Consider the following 22789-nt stretch of genomic DNA (forward strand, 5'->3'; position numbering starts at 1 on the left):
TTTGTTTCAAATCCTCAAAAACAACCCCAGTCTGCTGATATGTTTTGCTGTATTGGTAGCCCATTTGAAAAGTGAAGTCTGAGGATAACACACTGGAGCTTTACAGCAAATTGACTATGACCTCGCTGCTCGCCATTGTTGCTTTGTGGGAATTTGTGTAATAATGTACTAAACAGTACTTATAGATACAGTAGTAGTAGTAATAGTAATGACAGTAGTATTGAATCATGTATTGGTTCGGCTAGTAACAACAACAGCTACTGCTCGAGTACCTTTGTATCAGAATAGGAGAATTAAAATGTTTGGTTTTCTGTTAATTATGATTTTTTTCTTTTTCTACTAAAAGCACTATTGAGACAATACTGCATTAGTATGGATGACCTTTAAAATGAAACTTTACCTTTAAATGACATTTACCGGTTTTGATTTGTTATGGTCCAAAATAATCTTTTACTGTGTTTCTTTGCTATAATTTACACTCTGGTTGAATTAGGAAAAAAATATTAAGACTGTCGATAAACTGGTGACTCATTAGTTAAATTCCTTTCGACTTCCTGACTTCCACAGACTAATTATTGATCTGATTTGGCATCAGTGTTCGATATGCATCCCGATCCTTAGAATACTCCTTAAAACACATATCAAGGCAGAGGTGCTAAAACTACAGTTCCTTTAATAACCACTGGGGACTGATTTCAAATAGCAAAACAGTCCCTATAGATCCCCATGTTTAAATGCCTAACTTTGAACCATTAAAAAACATATTTACAGCCTGGTGCAAATTACAATTTTGGCCTCTGTGGGTCATTTTCTCCTTTATAACAACTCTAAGGATGGTCCTTTTTTTTTTAAATATCCACCTGGATATTGCTATTAAGGTTTAATTAATAATGACTAGCAGCTACACACTGTGTAAACATCTCAAGCCACCCCTCATTTCTTTATATTTTGCTGTGAACATGCATAGAAATACAGTATAAGAGGATATTGTGGCTTGACCACCATTATTTTTTACCACATCCTATAGACAAGCTTTCACTGGCAGGGACCATATCCTTGACAATGTTTCTTGAAGGAGAATGATGGATGGAATAGAGATAGATTTAGGTTTCTGTGGTTTGGGCAAAGCTTCAATGAGGACTGGTGGTGACCCCTGGGCTGTGCTGATGGGAGACATGAGGACTGAGGAAAGGGAGAGAAGACGGGGCACAAAAATGACAACCAACAGGCTATTGTAAGGTATTATCAGCAATACAGCAAAATACTTATGTTTTAGCACTTTAAAATACACATTCATGGAGAGAGCCTGTTCAGTGCATGGTAGTACAAGTTTTACAGTTTTACTACTCTTTACATTAGAGTTTACATAAGAACTCAATTAGTAGTACAACTTCAACAATTTGTACTACTAACTGTGTTCTTCCATCTGGGATTGCTGACTCGGGGCATGTTGGTCTACTCTGACTGTCCAATAGGGAAATCCAAGATGAGAGGGTGCTCTAGAAAAGAAATTCCAACTGGGAACTCGGAATTTCCAACTTCTGACTTATTTAAATGATTGCCCAAAAGCAGTGGGTGATATCATGAAGGCTACATCTACCTGAAAGCGCTTGTGCAGCTCTAAAACACTATTAGATACTCTTAGTCTCCATTATTACTGAAACCTTTTGATTTCAACATACACTTTACTCAATGTAAGTGCTGTATTAAATCATTTTCTGCAATCTCTCCAGTGTGCAAGCTGTCCCACACCATCAACCGCAACCCGTTTCCCATGTAGCCCTTGCTTTGACAGAGTTGAGGAAAAATGTTGCTCTAAATAGAAGCTTTGTCAACAACTCCTCGCACAGAGGGAAAAAACAAAGTCTTTGGTTTAGAGACAGACGGGCAGCAAACTGGCAGTCATCACAGCTAGCTGTCCCACAGGAGGCTGCGGGGGGATGACAGAGATAATTATTTCCTAAGAGGTGCTGCTTTCCTCGTCTGTCTCAGTCCCACAGCCCCGTCCTCTGTGCTTGCGTTGCTAGACACACTCATGAAGCTCATACTTCTAAACATTTGATGCCAACAAGCAGCAGCACTTTCGTCAGCATCATCAGAGAGAATGTGAAATACGAAGAATAGTATGGAGACACGGAAACAATTCCCAAGGTATAAATTTATTATCACATACTCTTGATATTCATGGAAGCAACACAAGTATCTCGGTACATTTCTGAAGAAAAGCTCTGTGGTCCAAAGAGATACGACTACTTGATATTTTTCAACTGAATGGGCTCTTTTCTCATGTTCTTTGTGCAGATATTCCTTTTGTTACTTACTTCATTGTGGGCACTTATTTGATATCCTCTGACTTCTCGGCACTAATCAGCGAGATGGTGATATTAAACTACACAAATGATTTTTTATTCATGCAGTTCCTCATGCAGGCGGCGTAGTGAGCTTTGATTTCCTCTCTGATACACATTCAAATGATAATTTCATTTCCTCAAAGGATTCATTTATCTCTAAATTTGAGATGAAAGCAATCAAAACAACTGTTTCGTTGAATTTCTTAAATATATTTATGAGGATGCAGACTAATCTGATTTACCGTAACATGTACTTTATGAAGTGTTTGAAAGCCACCCAGGGGGACAGGATATATCCGGCTGCTATTAAATATACATATGAAGAAAGGAGAAGGAAAGAGGAGCATGTTTCAGAGCTAAATCCAGGCACGCTGTGGAGCTTGTAATTTTACAAGAACATGCTTTTGCTCCAAGATTTCACACTTTTATCCTGAACAACCACCCAAAACTTCTGTTTAACACAATACACAAGCGGAACAAAAAGGGGTGAAATAACCAAACAGATTTTCCCCTTAAATTCAATGTGTGTGTATAAAGTCTCCTTTCCTCTTACAGGTTGCTGCAAAACCTTTGCCTTTTTTAATTGTGTCTTGTGAGTGTTTGTGACATGCCCGTGGGGTCAGCATGTTGAATTATCATAGTAACCAGGCATGGCAGAATAAGGTTATTTTTAATTCCAGGAACACAACCTGGATATTGCTTTATTTGCTTCTCAGCAGGTGGCAGTTAGGAGGTCGTCTGCAGCAAATATGCAAAAACAAATGCCAGGATGGTTACAGCCTGGTTAAGGGAACTATTTTTGGGAATGCCATGCTGTCAAAATATGTTTGGTGTCCTTTTGATATTAATAAAAGAATAGCAAAGTAATTTTATTTAAACGTAAACACGGCAAAGCTCAAAATTAGAATGCACTGATGTACCAGATTTCCCTCCAACCTTTGGACAGCTAGTTGCTTACTGTAGAGTTGTCCGCAGTGCAAAAGTTTTACTGCAATTCATTGACAGTGCTTTGATGTCAGTGGAGGAGGGACTTCTTTCCGTTGTTCCACTTTAAAATACCCTAAAAGTTTCTGCTGAATTTTAGTCAGGCAACATCTTTGTCCACCTCATAGTTTTCTTTTTGCCGTCTTTAGAAGCTCTTGGGAGATTTTGGCCGTGTGCTGTGGATCATTATCATGCTGGAATTTTCCTCTTCGGCCGAGCTTCTGGAATCTCTGAGTCATTTTCTCAGCCTGTATTTTGGTATATCAGCAGACATTCATGGTGCTAAGTGTAAATGTCATCCCCCACCCACAGCTGCTCTAATGGAGCGGCGTAACACAGCATCTAATTGCTCCATCTGACCAAAACAACAACAAAAAAAAGGGAGCTTCTTTTTGTGTACTGTGAGTTTAACCCTGTGATGAAACCCCACCCTAACTCTATGCTTTGGAGAAAGACCGTTAGATTATTTAGTCTTTTGACTAAAACATCATTTAGCCAGGTGTACCGTTTCTCAGGAGGAGAACAAATGTGTGTGTCTAACCTTGCTGCATGAGGAGATTACGTCTGATTGGATCACTTCGAAACTTGTCCCGCCTTTCAAGACATCGTTAATTAGTTCTGATTGGATCTCATCTTTCCAGAATATTTGCATCTCATTTTTATTCATTCGTAAAAGTTTTTGTTGTCTTGTTTTCATAAAAAAAAGGCAGTTGAACTATGACTAAAGTCATTAGTCAATGAAATTAACACCGCTACAAAACAAATATGACATTTTCTGATAGCAAAGCGTTTGTCAAGGTTAGTAAAAATGGAGGACTCCAAATTCAGAGTCTGAGGCAGAAAGATTAAACTCATACGTGGGGAAAAACCAGAAGGCAGGGCAAACTGAAAGAAGTAATATGATAAATACAGTAGTAACTGCAACAGAAGATACCATAAACAACCTAAGAAAGAAACAGAAAACAAAGTCCAAAGAAAACCTAACATGTTAGGTCAATAAAAACCTCGACCCATGACGACGTTAAGGTTATGGTCATCAGTCATGTTGACCTCACAGGCCTAATCTTTCTGGGTTTTGTACCAAAAAGCAAGCAGAGTGATAACCCGCGTGTCGGTTTGAAGCACTCACCCCGTCTGTTTATGAGCTCGATTGTGCGAGTGCTCCGAGGTGGAGAATAGCCACTGCAGCTCTGATTGGTGCCACTATGCTTGTTCTATACCTCCTGATTACAGTTTCCACTGATTTTTAGTTGGCCACAAGTCTTCCTCAATGCTTTTTCATCTTTATGAAGTCTCAAAATCACATTTTTCTATTTCCTTTGGCAATTACTTTCAATGCAGAAGCCACGACACAGACATGCAGCCCAGGGGCCCTGTATTAAGACAGCCCACGGACTTCACAGACTATTTTTGAGCCATGTGTAGGTATTCACACTTACTGGAATTGACAGGCGATCTTACTTTTATTGCATTAAGTTTCTTCCTCTGAACCTCTGTTTTAAATATCTTTTTAAAAGTGTTTGTTTTTGATTGTTTATCAGAAGAAATATTCCACTGTCAGCTCAGAATTATACCAGGTCTCAATCATGACGTTGCACCGGGTTGTACTCACTCCTGGTGTATACTGTAAATGTGCCTGCAACTGTTCTGACTGCATTAGTCCTTGTTTTGTTTTTTTGTGTGTTTTTCTTTTTTGAGAAAACATTAGAGCCTCATTCACATCGAGTTCATTTTAAGATTCTGTTCAGCTGCTCTCCGAGCCCTGTCAGCACTCCGTGTCAGTGAAGGCTAATGGCAGATGGACGGATGGACGACTCCATCCATATTCATTCACAGGATACCTCATGTCTCACATGTGAAGATCTGTCTGTCAGCAAGCAGCATGTGTCAGTGAGTCAATGGAAAGGTGAAGAAAAAAAAAAAGGAATGTTTGAATATCCGGACATGAGGAACGAGTCCAAAACAGTCACTGAAGGAGAAAAAAGGAGGGATATTAACAATTTAGGTGTCAAAATGGCTGACAGGTGGATGGCAGCAGGCAGGAAATCACTCTTTGCCAGATTTACAAATCTTTTGGCTTTGTTGAGCAGAAAGATTCATGACAGCTCTCTTTTCTTACCCCCCTCCCGCTGTTTTAGTCCTTCTTTTCGATTTATAAACTTCATAACACACTACACTAGGAGACTCGCACTGGCTCATGGAAGCAAGGTTCATTTGAGACAACTTTCACTAAGGATTGCTTTACATATCTTGATATTTTATTCAGAAGCTTTTCTTAAATTTTTTCGTGGTGCATGCTCAGTCATCCAGGTAAGGAAATCCCAAAAAGTAGATTTCAGATGAACAGAATCTACTTTTTGGGATTTCTGAAATGTTATTTCTGTGTCAGCGATGGGTCATGTTGCAGCAGACCGGATAAACTGCTGCAGGGAACTGCACTGTGAGAGGAGTAAACAAAATTATGGACTTTTGTAACTCTGTGGGAGGATGTTCAAATCATTGCGATGCCAACGGCAGCTGTTTAATACAGACGATAGTCGAGACTCATTGTGCGGGTGAAAACAGATGAAGTAGACATTGTTTGATTGTAAAGCTCAATGTTCTAGAGAGTCTTTGTGCTAAAATAATGATTTGTTAGAAAGCGAAGTGGAACTTCTCTGCTGAATTAACACTAACGAAAGGAATGGAGTAACTTAAAGATGCACAGTATAGATTTAAACAAGTGCAGTACCCCATTAATTGAGTGTGGCAGTATTTCCCTGTTAAATCTGGATCAGGATAGTGTTTTGTTTCATGTTTCATGTTGTGTCTCACACAGTGTACAGTACCCCTGTATCAGTATTTGAAATTTCACCCTTGAACAGTCACATTCGGCAACAACAATGGTTGGAGACTGTAGTGCGACCAAAGTTATTGCAACAGCGTTCAGTGAAGTTGCAATCTTGTTGCCTTTGAAATCATTCCTTTGAAGATAGGAAGAAGTCTTGGATTCAGTTGCTGTCTTCAAAGCAACTTTGGTGTGTCAATATGGCAATTAAGTCTGCAAGTTGGAAATGATACTGTCTGTTTGTGACACCACTAATTAACTCTGATAAAGTGTCAAAAATCACAAAGAAATTCATTCCGAGTCCAGCCAAAACAAATTTAATTGTTTATTTATGAGAGTTCAGATAGGTCACACATAAAATGTTGCACAGTGAAACTGAATTACTCACTGTGGTTCACCATTATATATTATTATTATTACCTTTTATTGATTGAAGTGAACTGGTTATTGAAAATATAGTATATGCAGTCTTTATATACTGAGTCATAAATCAGAATTTGTGCATGTAGATCTCCATGCCTGGTTGGTTTGTGAATCTTCTGTATTTGCTGGAAGAAGGGAGGCATGTTATCAGTTTCACCAGCAGAATACCAATCAGCATAGGTCAGCAGTGGTAGTAACATGACGCAGACCATTCGTCTCTTCAACTTGCCACATTTTGCATTAAGATCCTTCTACCTTTGTTGTGTTTGTAGAAGGCAGAGGGAAGAAAACCAGATAAATGAATGCAACATTTCAGCAGATAACTGGACTGAACTGAATTGTTGCTGACTGTACAAAGTCTTGCTGCGTAGCTAAATAATAAAAAAGCTGTGCTCCTTACAAAAGTAAAACTATCCAACTGTGTGACAAACATTGTCACACTTAAATGTTTCCGATTATCAAACAAATTAAAATATTAGATAAAGATAACACAAGTAAACACCAAATGCAGTTTCTAAATTAAGGTCCAAACCTTCACAAAGTGATTGTCCATAAGCCTAATGACTGATTGGGCAACCCTTAGCAGCACAACTGTAATCAAGTGTCATCTTTGCAGAATTGTTGTAATCTAGCCACATTGGAGGTTAAGCTGTGGCATGACCTTTTTAATGTCATGCCACAGCATCTCAATCGGATTCAGGTCAGGACATCGACTAGGCCACTCCAAAGTTTTCATTCTGTTTTTCTTAAGCATTTCAAAGGTGGGTTTGCTGGTGTGGACAGGTCATTGTCCTGCTGCAGAACCCAAGTGTGCTTCAGCTCGAGGTCATGACCAAAAGGAAGGACATTCTCCTTCAGGATGTTTTGGTCGACGGTGGAATTCATGGTTCCGTTCACCACAGCGAGTCTTTCAGGTCCTGAGGCAGAAAAACAGCCCCACATCATCACACTACCACCATATTTTACTGTTGGTATGATGTCCATTTTCTGAAATGATGTGCTAGTTTTATGCCAAAAGTAACAAGACTCAAACCTTCCAACAAGTTAAACCTTTTTCTTGTCAGTCCACAGAGTTTTGGGGATCATCAAGATGTTTTTGGCAAATGTGAGACGAGCCTTTCAGTTCTTTTTGGTCAGCAGTGGCTTTCTCCTTGAACTCTCCCACGGATTCCATTTTTGCCCAGTCTCTTTCTTATTGTTGAATCATGAACTCTGACCTTAACTGAGACATGTGAAGCCTGCGGTTCTTTAATGTTGTTCTGGGTTCTTTTGAGACCTGGATGAGTTGTCGATGTGCTCTGGTTCACCACTGCTCCAAGTTTTCTACATTTGTGTAGAACGGTCAGATAGGGTCTATTTAAGTGATTCAACTGGTCTGCCAGTAATCAGACCTGACTGTATCAAGTGAAACTGAACTTGGCTTTCCAAGAAAATATGATAAATCACAGTTAACTAACTTAATTGAACAACAGAAGATCAGAAAAATATCGGCTTCTCTAATAAGTTTAATTTCTGCTGTACCATTTGTCTCTTAGAGTCAGAGTTTAGTGTAAACAACATGAAAACATGCATCCATTCTGTCTTGTGTTAACAGTTTGGGATATTGTTGTTGGTGTAACTCGAGGAAGAAACGTGGGGAATGTTTTCTTGGCACACTTTAGTGCCATTAGTACCAACTGGGGTAGATTTAGACTCTGAGGAAAAAAGTTACCAGTTTTTCATCTAATTAAGAAATGCAAAGAATAATTCTGCAGAATTGTTCAGTCTTTCAAGCACTAGACCCCATACCCTGCTTCTTGCCCAAAGCCAGCTGATGCAGGCTTCAACACCTCTGTGACCCTAGTTGGATAAGCAGTTGAAAAAGTGGCTGCAAGAGGGATAGGTGGATAAATATCATTCTTTTCCTCCTCATGTAACAGGACCAGTCATGCAGGCCATCTTGCACACTTCAGTAAGTGTAAGTGAATCATGCAGAGAGCTTTGAACACATAAGGATGAGTGGTATCCTTTGGCCCTGCCCACTGCCTTGACATTGCTGGAAACAGATTTCCGTGCATGTGGCTGGGGAAAACCCAGGAGAGAACACACCTGGAGTATTTTTTATGAGGATTATAAATAGAGCAGAAGAAGATGAGAGAAAAAATCGCTTCAGTCGTAATACCCATGAAATATTAACAGGGTATCAAGAGAAATAATGACGACTATCTCTGTGGCACTGGGAGTTTGGGAAACAGTAAATTCGTGAGTGTAGGATGTGGGTCTGTGTTGATGAGGCTGCAGTGCTGGCAGATTGCTGCCGGTGAGAGCCAGCTTCCCAGTCCTTTAGAGGAGCTTCCATCAATCACAGTCCAACTGGCATGTCTGCAGCTGCCTAAAGTCCCACCTCTACGACACAGAAACAACAGCCTCTATTTCTTTTTATCTTGACCATCAAGGAATACATAGGCACAGAGAAACACGGGCGAGATTTAAATAAGAAAAGAGTGATATGTAGTTTGAGATCAAAACACATTATAATCATAACAAAACATTTATAAATGTGTTATAGTCAGCCTATGCATCAAAGGTGGAGTGAATAACTTTTGGGGACATAAAAATAACTTCAGTTCAATAAACCGTTGCACAAACAAAGCCAGCAGTAGGCCGAGTGTTTAAACAGGCTAGTCATACAGAGGTATGGATCGGAGCTCTATGGAAGAGACTATGATGGCTAACCTTTGTTGAGTATTGACTTGGGCTCTCGGTTATTGAACTGACTGCTTGGAAAATGATAAAATAGAAGTACAGTAGGGCTAAATGAGTTTTTTATTTGTTCAAAGGAGACTTAAAACCACACTGGACAAAAATGTACAGCAAACAAAACAGCTTTTTCCTGTGTTACGATGCATGCCTTATTTTTAAGTATACACTCATTGGCCCATATGGCATGACAACATCACATAGTTGGTGCACATTTTTCAGCCCCACATTCATGATGTGGATATCCAGTTTCACCATATCTGGTGACTGTAGAAGCCATTTGAGTACAGTGAACTCATTATCATATTCAAGAAACCAGTTTTAGATGCTTTGAGCTTTGTGACATGGTGTTATCCTGCTCGAAGCAGCCATCAGAAGATGGGGTACACTGTGGTCATAAAGGGACAGACATGATCACCAGTAATACTTGGGTAGGCTGTCACTGTGAAACAATGCCCAAAGTTTTCCAAGAAAACATCCCCCACACTAGTACACCTCTACCACCTTCCTGAACTGTTGCTATAATGCAGGATGGATCCATGCTTTCATGTTGTTGAGGTCAGATTCTGGCCCAACCATCTGAATGTTACAGCTGAAACTGAGACTGAATAGATCAGCCAATGCTTTTTCAATTTTGTGCTGTCCTGTTTTGGCAGACACCCTCTCTTCTACGTACCTTGGTTGTAACCAGTAATTATTCAAGTTGCTGTTGCCTTACTATCAACTTGAGACAGCCTGGCCATCCTCCTCTGACCTCTAAATGCTAATTACAGTCCATTCTCTGTAAACTATAGAGATGGTTATGTGTGAAAACTATAGTATACCTATAATTGCTTCTGAAATACTCAGACCAGAACATCTGGAACCAACAGCCATGCCACATTCAAGTCACTTAAATCACCTTTTTTTCCCATTCTGTTGTTCAGTTTGAACTTCAGCAGGGCATCTTAATCATGATGACATACTTAACTACGTGTAGTTCCTGACTTATAATTGGCTGATTAGTTACTTTCATCAACAAGAATTTGAACTGGTGTACCATTGAGTGTACTTTTGTCTTTTTTAAAATGTCTTTACATAAAGCAATAAGCAGAAGTCCCAAGTGCGCAGAAGTGTGTGTGTGAGAGAGACAGGGCTTCAGTTGAAATCATGAAATCTGAATTCATAATTATATTTTGATATTTTGAGGGGAAAAAAAGATTCATTGAGTAAAACGAAGATAGCTTTTGAGACACTGTTTCCTCCCTGTGTAAAATGATTGCAGTTTTTCTAAATATGCCTCTTTGCTTCTTTCATGGTTTTATTGCATGCCCCATTCATCTACTCTGAATTCTACACCTGTGCTTAAATCATTAATTGCTATCCTGTTTTATTAAAGTAAGTTAGACAGCTATTCATATTCCTACATTAAAGCCACGGGTACGTTAATTAATCATAATCCTACATTTTACAACAATCAAAATGTTCAGGAGTTTAGAAATATCTCTTTAATCTGTGTTAAAGTTATCACCAATAAAAACATCTCCACCCAGGAGAATAGCTGAGGACACACTGCTCTCATCTTTAAAAAGACTTGAAGAAAAAAAAAAACTGTAACTATTGCCATTTATAATGCCAAGGGATGATGAATACTCCACAGTGAATTTAGTGAGATGCAATGTAGTGTGTATCTTGAATAGCAATGAATAGCTAACAACACTGCTGAGATAGTCTTTTATGCTATCCAATGCAACTGCTCCGCCATAAAGATAACTTTTATGATGACTACAATGATCAGGCTTTTCTGATCTGCTCCTTTCATGAGCATAAATAAAGACGAAAATAAATTAGAAACACATCTCAGTATAATTGTGTCTAGTACAACACCTTTTAACTATGACGTCAAGTAATAAACGTCCAGCGGCGTCAACAAAAACGGAATATTACAGCTTTGTAAAGTAAAAATTTATTGCAAAGCTGTTGTATTGAATTGCAATAGATTCCTAGGGTGTACTTAATGTGCTCATTGGCACAGTGTGTCGATTTCAGAACTGAAGAATGAATGATCCTCTGAAGTTTAACACAATTCTTCATTCCTTTTAAATTAATTAAATCCAAGACAAGAGGTTTATACAGAATCATAGTCTGAGTTCAAAGAAGTCGATGTAGCTTCTGGGTGAAACCAAATCAGCCTTAAACCTACATTACTATTCACCAGCAGGGGGCGACTTCACTAACACAGCAGAGGTTTATGTGAAATTGCTTTTACATTTCACTTTTTTTTGTTACCTTAGTAAACATTTACCTAATGCACTTTTAATCATAATTGCTAGTTTCTGGTCTCCTTAAATACAGCATGACTGACAAGCTATACATGGGTGTGCATAGTGTCCTTGGGTCCCACCTCTTTAGCTGCAAAGCACTTGCAGTTTTGAGATTTCAGAACAACAGTGGACAAACCAATGAGGGGTTCATTCTGTGTTTTTATTAAAGTGTGTGTTTCTCGTCTAAAATCTAACAGTTCCGAGGTCTAAGGTTAACATGTTCATAAATCAGTAGTTTTAGTTTTTGGAGTGAGAGTTTAAAAACCTAAAAAGAACATTTGAGAAAGAACATTGACTATAGAAACATTACAGTTAGTAATGCTGGTTTTGTTCTGTGTTATCTTTTGTGTTTTTCATACATTCAAATAAAGAAATGGAACAAAATTATATGTTTTTGTGATTGGCTGTTTGTAACACAATACCTGAAGATACTAATTCTCCTCTGTTATCTGTTATGGGCACAACACTGGTCCATCCCTTGAGTTTGGTGCCTTTTTCATACTTCCACAGGTCACTGTTAAGTGGCCTAACAAACCTTTGCTTCAGACCACTTTCAGAAAGTTAAAGACAGTCTGGTTCCTCAGAAGCAAGACATAAATAAATGATGGGTAGCTAAAGACTTTTGCACAGTACTGTTATTTTACTCTCTTTGATATCCATGAAAAAGCAATAATGGCAAGAAGTAAATGTACTTGTGTAAACTTGAACACAACAAACAGTGAGTTACACCTATTACTCACGTTTTGAGTATCAGACATATAACAGCATCCAATAATATGTGAAGGATCTTAAAGCTAATGCAAAAGGTTACATTAAATTAAATTGTTGCTGCTTTGTAAATTGTGGAAAATCTAAATTTCTATAGCAGATGGTGAAAAACTGTTTTTTTTTCTTCTGTCATTTAATTCTTTACCATTACTTAATTACATTGGAGTACTATGAATGTTCACTCTATGTTGTGAAAATTTCCATCACTGCACAGCCTCCCACAGCCTCTTTTGTGTGTTCTATTAACATGAATTACCATTTCAAATATTTTGTTTTGGGGTCCAGATGCCCTGCAGTATCTGCCAAAACACATAAAGCTTTTCTTAATTTGGCTTACTTACATTTTTCACTTGCCTCCTTATTCCTTTATTCCTGACAGCTTGCAGATCTGTTATAATTAGTTTCCTCTAATGATGTAACATTGCTTCCAGCAGTTTAGGGAAATCCACCTCTTGGACTTTTGCAATTAGTCACTCGGGCTTGGAGGTCATATTGGCATGAACACATTGTATTTGGTGAAGGCTTGTGGTGAAAGGATGCTCAAAGTGACATCAGGAAAGACACAGATATTTTCAAGGTCAAACTTTCTCAGGTGAGGTGTGGTTTTTTTCCTTTAAGCTGGTGTTAACAACAGTGAGGTGGTTAGACATCACGCTGCCACCCGGTCCACAAGAGAGAGCGACAGGCCGGTGACAGGCCGGGGCACACGGGCCTCAGTGAGTCATTGATATGGGACAGCGATGACATGCCGTCAGTTCAGCATTCGCTCTCCAGGGCTCTGGAGCTCTGAGAGGAGGGACTTGCGTAGAAACTGACGACCATAGCAGGGTTAAGCATGAGAGGGACAAGGGAGGGCAAAAGGATACAGGAAAAGTTATATTTACATGTTAAAAAAGGGAGCTCTGAAAATAAAATAAAGATGGGGTAATACTAGAAAAGTGAAAGTCATGCATCTGAAATTACAACATCAAAATTTTAGCAAAGCGCTGTACACCTCAAAAGAGGAGGAACTGTATGATGTTACTCTAAATTTACAAAGTTCACAAACAGATGGGTTACTATTTGCTGTTGACAGTCAGCATTGCCAAAACTACTGTTAATATTGTAAGTGCATCACAATGAAGGTCAAGCTGTCATAACAAGAAGTTAAATCTTGCCAATTATATCATATTTCCAACAACATAAACCTCGGATGAGAGGTGAAACATCTTCAAGCAACTTAAACAAGTCCAGATGCTTTTCTTTCCAAGCTCCTTAGACTACAATGACCTGGATGACTGAGAACAGACAACAACATAAACATGTTTTTTCTAAAACTGTGAAAACTTTCACTATAGGCCATGCATCTGATCAGATCAATAATCCCTGTACTGGGTGGAGCATTGGCTATTGATATGTTTGGTGCACAGATTATGTCTGCCATTGTGGTTGTGTCTGTGGGGATACGGACATGTGTTGCTGCTGTTAGTATTAGCGTGTATTTGAATTTAGAAAGTCGTGGCTGCAGAGTGATTCTATGATTCAGTCATGACATCACAGTCATGTGAAAAAGGAATTTTTCACAGGAAAAGCCAAGTTCACACCATGATCCATGGTGTGTAGTACCACCTTTAAAAGCAATAACATGAAGCAGCGGTTTCTGTACGACTTTATCAGTCCCTCATGTCATTGTGGAGGAGCTGTGGTCCAGTCTTCTTTATCACTTTACCTGAGTTCATTAATGTTTGTGGACATTCATTTATGCACAGCTCTCTTAATATTATCCACAGTATTTTAGTCAGGTGTCCTCTTTTAGAGACAAGAGGTTTTCTTTTGCCGACCCTTAATGAAATTTAAGATTTAAGAGCTCTGTAGAGGCTGAGATGTACCTCTTGAGTTTTTTGAAACTTCTCTGAGCACTGCACAGTCTGAGCCTCAGGTGAATTTGCAGGAACATCCACTTCTGGGAAGATTGTGTCTTTGTGTTAATACACACCTGAATGCTCCAGGCCACCAAACTGCCAAAGTGTTTGCCTTTATAAAGCTGCTCACGCTCGCTGGTGATCAATTAGTTTATCAAGTTCATCTGATTATCAGCACCTAACTGCTACTTACACTCTTAATTCCTATGAATGCAGTAAGGATGTTCTTAGACTTTTACAGGCCTTTTTATTTTACTTTTACTTAAATTCATACTTATTTACTTTATAGTTTTGATTTTAAATGACTCTTTACCTCATTTAGCTATTTACTTTATCACTGTTACATTGTATTGTATTTTCACATAGTCTGTGTTGAACTACTCTAACAAATGAATTTCCTACTGTTTGGGATATATTTTTATAGAAGTCACATTTCCTTCACAGCTGTAAAAACCATGCCTCCGTGCAACAACTCACACACAGATGACGGGTCTGTAAAAAAAAAAAATCACCTGGATCGGCTTCATTGTTCTATAAGAGCAACACACAGGGTATTTTTTTTTCAAATGCCAGCAGCAGTTTATACTGGAAACATAATGACTCTAAGCCAGATGGTAACACGCAGCTGTTATGACTCAGTAAATAATTTACATTCAGCAAACTGATCCTCGGGAGTTCTCGACAATCAAAGCCACGTTAATGAATGACTTGATTTGTGCTAAATAGTTTACAAAAATAATTAAATGAGTCAGACAGGAGCTGGCTCGAATCCAGGCTATCATGAATAAGCAGGAGCTGAATCTGCTCGGTGGCTTTGCTCCTCATTACACGAAACATGTTTAATATCAAATATCACCTAATTGAGTTCATTTTCATTCTAATAAGCTTACAAATTCCTCTTGTGCTGAGATCTGAAACCACAAAGCGCACCGTGACCACTCCTGGCAATGGCCAGTACACTGTTCATAATGTGTAAATGATATGTAGTCATTTAAATGTGTTACTTTCAGTGTTGGTCAAGTTACTTGAAAAAGTAATCAGTAACTAATTACTGATTACTTCCCCCAAAAGTAATCCAGTTACTTTACTGCTTACTTATTTTCCAAAGTAATTAATTACTTAGTTACTTTTTAAAAACACGATTTACAACCTGAAGAGGTGATAAAGCGATAGATCAATTCTACTTTTTCTACATAATCCATCATACAAAATGTAATCAAATGGAAAAGTCTCTTTTTAAAACTTGTTTTATTAGTTTTCATCTTTTAACTTTATGCATCAAGCAAACATTAAATTATATGCAACATTCGCTGACTGGAAGAAATTTGTTTAACATTTAAACCTATTTTCTGCACATTCCAGCACATAAAATAAAATATTTTTTGTGTTTACACTCAGTCTTTCAAATAGATGCAAGTAAAACACAGCAGAAAATAAATAAAATCAAAGACTAGCGGTCCTGTTGCTCTATTTTCACCTGTAAAGCAGGACTGCGGTAGGCGGAGGTTTACCCTGGTGCAGGTGTGCCGCGGCGGTCAGTGGAAGAATCTGTGTTTCTCTGTGAATTTCCCATTACATGGTAGCGCACTCGGCGCTTGCTTGGAAGTTTAGGGATTTTTTTCGCTGTAAAAAGACGTTTTCTTCCCACGCACAACGGACGCTAATTATTTTGTCACTTTTTATGGAATCAAACTCAAAATAAGGTCAGTACTTCCACGCTTTAAACGCTGCACGCTCATACTCTCTCCGCACTCGATATATTATCCATTGTTGATCTGCACACAGCTGTTGCCACGAATGTTGCACTCGCTTATGTCACTGTCATGAGACATTCTCGCAAAAAAAAATCACGGGTTTAGTAACGCAGGAACGCAGCGTGCTTACGGGAAAGTAACGGTAATCTAATTACCGATTTTGCAATAGTAATCCCTTACTTTACTCGTTACTTGAAAAAAGTAATCGGATTACGCGTTACTGCCCATCTCTGGTTACTTTCAAATGCAAATAACCTGCTTGTTCTGTATGGAAGTGTATTTATCTACATATTTATTAGCTGAACAGACAGAGAAATACTTAGGCCAGCTGGACCTTATATACTTTTATACAAATACCAGTTTATTAAAATACTTATAGCATGTGTGTGTGTGTGTGTGTGTGTGTGTTTGAATGCACATAAAATATAAAAGTTTGACTATTTTCCTTAAGCAAATAAGACTGAAAAACATCTCAGCATCATAACTATAATATTCTAACAGATTGTAACTAGTTTGATCCGAGATTTCAGGTTTTTCACGGACATGCTGAAGCCTCCCATCTTTGGACAAACTCGGTCGATACATGATTGATGATAAACATGGTGGGGTATTTCCTCAAGGACTCATCCATAACCTTTTGGTAATCATTCCAGTCTTGCTCTCACACCAAAGGGGGGATCAAGCGAAAGGTGATGATATAATGGTTTGACCAATATGCTCTCTTTGCAGCCAGTCAGGGCCTTAATTAGACACCTTTTGGGCCACATTGGCATTTACTCTTTCCTTAAATAAAGTCTCGTCCAACAGGAACAACTGCCTAGAAAGTGCACACAGACACACACACACACCTCCAACACCTGTCTCTCTTTGATTTTCCAGACAGCAAAGTCTAAACCTGTTTGTGCAAGCTAATGGGATGGGGAATTTGTTCACCCCATTAATGGGGATCTGCATTAATGTTTAACTAATTCCTCCATCAGCCACTGAAAGTTTGTTAGGAACTTCACTGATTACCTTTATACTAATTTTTAATCTTCCCATGGATCGGAGATCTCATTTACCAGCATATTAAGGTCAGGCTCACATTAATATGTTTGTGTTTTAAGACAAGGTGCATTTTATTTGAAATATACTCACCAGACACTTTATTAGGAACACCTGTTGTACCCCTCGTTAATGAAAACATCTAATCAGCTAATCACATGGCAGCAGCTCAGTGTATATCAGCATGCAGACATGGCGAAGATGACCTGCCAAAGGTAAAACCGAGCATACAAATGTTTTGTGGATGTTGATGTCAGAGGTCAAAGAAGAATGGCCAGATTGCTTCAAGCTCATAGGAAGGCAACCATAACTCAAATAACCACTTGCTACAAACAAGTTATGCAGAAGAGCATGTCTGAACAGACATGGTTACCCTTGAAGCAGATGGGCTACAACATCATACAACACCACTCCTCCCAAATAAGAACATGAAACTGAGGCTATGATTCCCATTGGCCCACCAACACTGAACAACAGAAGATTGGAAAGACTGCCTCAAGTTGATAAGAAGGCAACAGCAACTAAAATAATCACTGGTTACAACCAAGGTATGCAGAAGAGGGGGCTCACCAAAACTGGACAAGATAAGATTGAAAAGATTGAAATATTTATTTCTGGCAACATTCAGATGTTGGGTCAGAATTTGGAGTAAACAGCTCGAAAGCATGAATCCATTCTGCCATTCAGTATCAAGGTAAAGATGATGTTTTCCTTGCAAGTTCTGGGCCCCTTTGGGTACCAACTGACCAACCTTCAAGCCTACCTGAGTGTGATTGCTGACCATGTCCATCCCTTTATGACCCCAGTGTACTGATCTTCTGATGGCTACTTCCAACTGGATAACGTACCATGTGTCAAAGCTCAAATAATCTCAAACTTGTTTTTTCAACATGACATAGAGTTCACTCTACTCAAATAGAAATCTAATTTAACAAGCCCCTAGGTGGCTGCCTGAAGAGATTCACCCATAAGTCAAGAAAATTTTCAAATAACAAAACAAATAAGTAAATAAATAAAATCAAATAAAATTATTACATTTACCTAATTACACTTTTAATTTTCATATAAGGTAGACAAAAAATCAGTATGCCATGTCACGGTGTAGTGGTTTTCCTTTACATTATAGTCTACTTGTGATACTGAGATTGAATTATGTGCAGTGTCCTTAATGAGCAGTATATTATTTTCGTCAGGTTCAATAAACACTTCATTTTTAAAAAGGCAATTATGTCATGGTTCAGGGGTTAAATGGTTGCTGAATACTTTTGAATAGAGCCTTTTTAATACCCACAATAAACAGGACCAATAGAAGCTTTTTCTTCCAGTGGCAGAAAGTCTGGAAAGTATCTAAATTCCATGTAGAGGATTTTAATTGTCAATTTTGTATCTTCTTTGGTGCTTTAAAAAGGGAAGCTCAGCCCATTACTCTAGTTTGTTTGTTTTTATCCAAAAGATGTCTGAACAAGACAAGAGGCTCCCACATCAAATGAGAAAATGATTAGTTAGCCCAGAGGAAACACCACAGCCGACAGCGCTGCGTGGGATTTCATAATGTGTTGAATTATCATGAACTACAAAATGTGGTGTACAAAAAGCAAACATGCCAGAGTCAATTTAAATGTGGAGAAAAAAATAGTTTGGATGAAATCTGTGCAGAGCCTACAGCAAAATCTGAAGATCTCCACGATGTTTCATATTGATCAAGATCAGACTTTAGCGAGAGAAGGGTGTGCATGATAACATGACTTATCGGCCTTTAAAAGAAAGCCCTCAAACAGATTTATCTGATAATGTGAGTTAGCAGCAGTCGGGGACCTGCAGAGAGCAGCGTCTCGTGCCCTACTTAACCTGTCAAGGCCAGTCTGAGAACTACTCAATCAAGTCTCTGTAGGTGTAAAAAGCAACACAGTGCAGAGGGGAATGAAACACTGAGGCATTTGTATATATTTTTACCAAGAGGTATTTACCATTTTTGCTCGAGTCATCAATTAGAATGCAAGAGGTTTTCATGTGGACTATTTCACTAACGCTTTAGAGAAAGGACTAACGTGGACGGCAGCAGGAAATGACAAATCCTCTTCTGAACTGTGCTGGGGCTGATGCGAAGTTGGAAAGAAAAGAAGAAAGTGCTCTCAGAATAGCTGCACCCATGGGAAAGCGTGTGGGTGATGTTTGATCCTGGCTGCTAAGTGGTTATTTCTGGAAAGTATTTCATAACGTTTCGAGGGTATCCCTTTGATAACAACAATCACAGTAAAACAGCAACATCAGCCTGAAACCTGTAACTCTTTACTTGTTTTTTGGAACAGTGCTCGTTTCTTATTGCTCCTTCTATTAAAATCAAGCTGATGTTTGTTGCCACTGAAACTGATGCTATGAAAGCTGTTAAGACATTTAAACTGAATAATGATCTGAAACTATTAGGACACAAAGAACCAGAAATTAGTTAACAATACTCTACAGGTGCAAGCACCTCTTTCATACTGTATTTATGATGGAAATATGGATTATGGCCATTACAGAGGTTAAAAGGCATCAACAGGACACATTAATTCAATAGGGAATGCAATAGATTTTACACAGTTTTAGAGAAGAACTCTAAAGTTATTTTCTCTTGCTAAACTCAGTCAAAGTGGAGATGGAGAAATGTATTTCCATAGAGTTGATGACTCACAAGAGACAGATGTTCTTTTTATCCTTTTTATTATATTTAAATATCCATCCATCCATCCATCCAGTTCAGGCTCATGGGATGCTGGAGCCTATCCCAGCTGACACAGGGCTCTGGACTGGATGCAAAGTTATGGATCTACAGGGACAGCACACAAAAACCGGCAAATAAGCATGTACTTAGAGTTTGAAGTAAAAGTACCCAGAAGGAACCCATGCAGGCACTGGGAGAACCTACAAACTCTCCAATGAAACGTCCCAGCTGATCAGAAACCATGAACCCTTTTGCTATGAGGTAACAGTCCTAACCATTGTGACACGTGCTGAATAATACATTTTGAAATTCTCAGGGTTATTGTTTTACACTCTTGCTCGCACTCACGTTCATAACTATGGCCATTTTAGAATACCTAGTTACAGTAACTTGACATGCATATCTTTGGATATAAGGGAGAAAGCAAGCAGCAAAGGAAAGGCCCTCGGGCCTTCTTCCTGTGAGGCGACCACTGTACCAACTCGCTATGTAAGTCTCCAGACCCCACAACCCTGACATGGTTAAGAGGAAGAAACTGATAGATAGATAAATGGATGAATGTGTGGATAGATACTGGAAAACTTCTTTTTGTTGGGTAATAAAAGTGAAGCCAGTGCAGAAGGTTCTTAACTTCTTGACATTTGCAATAGTGGTCTAGCTTCGTCTCTTACTGAATATCACATCATATAAACCATATAAACCTAAATTATGGAACCTATTAGAGTCAAAAGTAAATTAAAACAGGGTATGCTTTGCAGTGGGAGTGCCTTGTGATGTGATGTGAGTCCCCTACCAATGACAATGCAGTGCAGTCCTCTGTATCACAGTCAGATCTGCTCCTACTACTGTTTGGGCCAGATCTGGATCCTCCCCTGAGTTTTTCCCTATCTGTGAAAAGTCTGTCAGGCTACTGCTTACCTATTAATGCTGGAAGAGAAGCGTCCACCCTTATTTACTCTGGTAAAGGCTATAAAACTTTGTGAAAGTAGTCAGACATGAGCCAGTGAGTCAGAGTAACTCGATTCCGACTGATGACAGACATACTGTGGTGAGTTGTTGAGGATATGCTACATTTTACTGCCGGTAAACACTGCTGTTTTTGCTGCTGTCGGCTGCTGGCATAATGTTAGCTTATAACCAGCTGTTGTTGTTTTTTCGGCTCTTGTCAGCTGTCTGGAGGGTCATGTTGTCTCTTTCCTTCATATTTCCTTTCTCTGGTGAATAGGACCTGTTCTCTAACTATAAAACATGGGTACCATCCTTCATATTTTGAGTCTGAAGTCATGATTTTAAATCACACATCTAAGACTTCTCTTCTATGTGCCTGGTCACACTATTCTGTGTATAAGGACTGACTGTACCTTTAAAGTAATTAAAGGCTTGTGGGTTTTTGTGGCACACCTGTTCAGGTAGGTATTGTGCCTACACAGATTTGTGTGCGTTCTCTGTTCCCCTTGAAGCTTTTCATGTTGGTTAGAGTACATGGAGGAGGAGAAATGGAGGTTTATATGGTACTATGTATACTATATTAACTCTGGATATGGCAGGACTATATAACAACATCCCAAAACAAATCCAATCACGTGTTATCTTCTGATTACCATCGTGATTACCACGGCAGAATGTGATGATCAACAAAGATTTTTAAAAGTTGCCCAAAACACCACATAAATGTTCTGATACTTATTCACACAAATACATCACCAGAAGCTGTTTGCACTTTGATAACCATTTTTTCTTGTACATTTTTCCAAAAGGGATAAGAGTTACCCACAGTCATCGCAGTGGGCAGCGACAAAAGAATGACACTCAAATGCTTCAATGTCTGGAGGTGTAACCTGACACAGAGCTGGCATCACTCGGTGAGGGGGTCTAGGTGACATTTGACTACAGCTCCAGGAGGGCCAGACGTGCCGTTTTGATGGGAAGGAGACGTGTCAGCTCAGAATACCAGCATGACAGAGATGACACGTATGAGGGGAAGACCCAGCGTTGGGATGCCGCTGTCTTTTTCTAAAAGCCAGAGGAGAGTTTAAAATGAAAGCACTCCCTGAAAACTCTTCATACAATTTCACGAGGCCTATAGTTGTATTTAATACACTGTTAAATCTGCACTGGAGAATCTTCCATTGTAGGAGACGATATAAAAGGAGGAAATAAATAAAGGCAGCCTTATCACTTGCTTGCTGACAATTAAAGCAGCGTCTTATCAAAGCCCTTCAGCTTTATTAAAATGCCATGCACTGACAGGCCAATAACCTCTGACAAATTAATTGATTTTTGACAGACAGTTCATGGTAAGAGGAGGGCGGTGGAAAAGATCAAAAAGACATCGATAAGCTCGGCTGTTTGATGGCTATAAAACACATTACACACGTATGTTTTCGCACATTTTGCATTTATTATGTTATAAATTCCAATAATAAGATGAGGTTTATGAGTCAAAGGAGATACTGCATATTATGCTCACTCCAAGGGCTGTTTTTTACTTATAGTTTTACTTAGAAGTGTTGCTGTGCATAATAGGTATTCTAAATTAATTTTTAGCTCAGTGTGATGACCCTCTTTAGTTTATCCAGGTAGTTTCTCACATGACCCAAGGATGTAGCTGAGGAGGTCTAGCCAGCTGGTATCTCCCAGTCTGTCCTCTTCTCTCCTCTGAATCATGTGACCTACTGTACCAAGAAAAACTGATGAGGGTTATCACAGCAACTTCAGTTACTTTCTACGGTGGTTGTGCTCATTTCAGTTTAGCGTTTAGTGTTTATTTAATGTTTAATTTTGGTTTACTTTTTATTGTTTTTTTGTTATTAGAAATTGGGTGGAAATTGAAAACCTTCAGAATAGTGAAATTCTCTCTGTTTCATATAGACATCCAAAGTCCCAATAAAAACTATTAGGACAAAATATATCTTATTTTATTTTAAGCCGTTTTAGGGGTGATTGTCAGTCAGTTATTACTTTTTTCTCCCAAAATATATTTTTTTATTT

Source organism: Rhamphochromis sp. 'chilingali', assembly GCF_963969265.1.
Source record: "Rhamphochromis sp. 'chilingali' genome assembly, chromosome: 18".
Lineage (NCBI taxonomy): Eukaryota > Metazoa > Chordata > Actinopteri > Cichliformes > Cichlidae > Rhamphochromis > Rhamphochromis sp. 'chilingali'.